At 38.7% G+C, this 2,500-nt stretch overlaps 1 protein-coding gene and 1 long non-coding RNA gene across 3 annotated transcripts in view; one reads left to right on the plus strand and one right to left on the minus strand.

The window, feature by feature from the left end:
* LOC135211952 (uncharacterized) overlaps nucleotides 1-2,500 on the minus strand; it is an 18,609-nt gene that overhangs the window by 12,708 nt on the left and 3,401 nt on the right. The window contains exon 1 of one of the 2 annotated variants that reach the window (XR_010313784.1): nucleotides 756-867. The exons of the other annotated variant lie outside the window; for it this stretch is intronic. This is a non-coding gene — a long non-coding RNA (uncharacterized LOC135211952). Of the gene's footprint in view, nucleotides 1-755; nucleotides 868-2,500 lie in introns of those variants that run through there. 2 annotated transcript variants of the gene reach the window in all.
* The window catches only part of LOC135211951 (single-minded homolog 1-like), a 144,493-nt gene that overhangs the window by 5,932 nt on the left and 136,061 nt on the right, over nucleotides 1-2,500 (plus strand). The gene's annotated exons all lie outside the window — the stretch shown is intronic.

Genomic DNA, 2,500 nt, shown 5'->3' on the forward strand with positions numbered 1-2,500 from the left:
TAAATATGCAGATAAGGCGTGAAGCGCCATTCCGCCACGGCCTTACTGACAGCACACATAAATCGATCATCGCGGATATGTAGTCGCTCCCTACTTTGTTTGTTGTTGTTTTGGTATCGCCGCCATATTGGTTTTGGTGTTCTTCCGCCGATTTCGGTCGGCGGTCGAGTGGGCCCGTGAATCTGTAGGTGCTCCCAATTATTATTGCTGCAAAGCACTCCTTTCTGGTATTTCCCCACCCAAAACCCCCGATTCCCAACTGGGGGTCCCCAAGCTTGTTGGGTGGAAAAGGGGGTTAAAATAACATTTCCTCAAGAAAACAAGATGAGATTCACTGAAAAAACACCATTAAATGAAGGATTGTTAATTGTCTTCTAGAAACTGGTGATGCGGCTTGCTTCTGAAGAATTTACCTTTTGTGTTTTTCCTGATTCAAAAAACCTGCTTCCCTATGTGGTTCACCCAGATTGTTGGATATAAAGGTTGGTTCTACTACTGTATGGCTAACTTACTAAGGAAACAAAAACTTTTCTAAACATACATCAAAATATAAAAAAATAATTATTTTCAAGTCCGAAATGCAATATACCTAGTGGTTAAATCAATTTTACCAAATTAGCCTACTTACCTATTCTGACATTGTGGGAACACTTTGACCTTTCTTTACCAGATTTTGTCACGTAACAGCCTTTGTATGTATTTCATGAAGCTTTATAACTCAAAGAAAACCATATTGCCATGACAGAAATACTTACAAATCCAAGGTTGATGGCATTTAATATGAAAAATTTACTTTTGACAGTCACTGGGAGATTCCCAAAACTTCCCACCTTGCATGTAAACACAAAGTCACAAGCCAGCGGTTTCTATGAAACTCTTAATGAAAGAAAACGGATCAGTAGCAAAACATTAGTAGACCCACAATATTATAAAAGTTTTTATGCAACTCATGCATATTTATAAATCACTAAAGCAAAATTAGATTTTATAATATTGAGACGCATTCCGCACAGGCAAAAATTCTCCAGAAACTGGAGCTTACAGTATAGTAAATAACGGCAGGAAAATTCGAAGATCACGACCATTCAAAATCTTTACGAGAAACAGGATAAGGAAAAGGTGCCCGTAACAAAACAAGAATGCTGAGGGTCATATTTAGCCGGTTAGTGGCATTTTCCATCGGTAGGCATTGCCGTAAAGAGTAGCTTATACGTTAAGGTAACTACCCTTATTCCTGACTTTATAACAGCACGGGCTCTTTCTCACAGAGCAGCCCCTGTATGTTTGTTTGTATGGTGTTTTTCCGTTGCATGGAACCAGTGGTTATTCAGCAACGGGACCAACGGCGTTACGTGACTTCCGAACCACGTCGAGAGTGAACTTCTATCACCAGAAATACACACCTCTCACCCCTCAATGGAATGACCGAGAATTGAACTCGCGGCTACCGAGGTGGCAGGCCAAGACCAAACCGACTACGCCACTGAGACCCCTATATGTTCTGTTAGCGTACATTCACCCTTAATCTCCTTCGCTACCAAGCTCTGGAACTCGCTGCATTTCGAGAACTTATAAAGTATAATTTAAGTGGACTTACTGGCTGCCCTACTTTACTTACAATGATAATCCAATTTTCCTATTTTGTTCTACTGTACCTTGGAGGCTACGTCGATAAAATAACAAATCCTTACTCTGTTAATATTGCCTTACTGAAATAGGATCCTTAGCAGTAAAAGTCATATTACTCTTTATGATAATTTTATTGGACAAATCTGGCTGACAAAATTCTCAGTGAAAGTGCATTTCACTGTTTACGTTCAGTAGTTCATGTACGTAAATGACTGCTGTAGACAATAAAGAATAGACAGAAAAACACTCTGGAAAAGGAGGAAAAGTTATCTTTATGCATATAGCCTCATGAAATTGAAAATTCTCAGGTAAGATTAGTGAGGTTACACGGGTCAATAGAAGCCAGGGTGTTAAGAGAGATGGATACGTATAGTCAATGAATGTCGGAACTGAAAGGTTAACTTTATTTATTTATTTTTGATAACGCTGTTAAATAGAGAATGGGGCAATATGGCCTGATGAAAAATATGCATGATTTGGAAGTGTTATACGCAGATGAAGAAGAGAAGGACCTGCAGAATGCTTAGGATGTCTCAAAGACTTGTTAGTCCATCAGAGGAGAAAAGGATCCTATAAGGGAGAGCGAAAGCGGATGCCTATCCAGAGAGAGAGAGAGAGAGAGAGAGAGAGAGTGAGAGTTCTTACTTCCATTTTAGTAAATTCAACGGCTATAACCAAGCTTTTTTTTTTTTTTTTTTTACAGTATGCAATTTTCGCGTCCATTCTCGTTTCCTACTTTCATTCATCCAACATTTTCGTGAACATTAGATCTTACAAGTATGAACAAATATTCTATTGCAATTGCAACATGACGTTCTTGTCAGTCAGTAAAATCTATTGTAAGATTTCTTGAAAGAGACTCATTCTTAAT

This window comes from Macrobrachium nipponense, chromosome 40 (genome assembly GCF_015104395.2).
Source record: "Macrobrachium nipponense isolate FS-2020 chromosome 40, ASM1510439v2, whole genome shotgun sequence".
Classification (NCBI taxonomy): Eukaryota; Metazoa; Arthropoda; class Malacostraca; order Decapoda; family Palaemonidae; genus Macrobrachium; species Macrobrachium nipponense.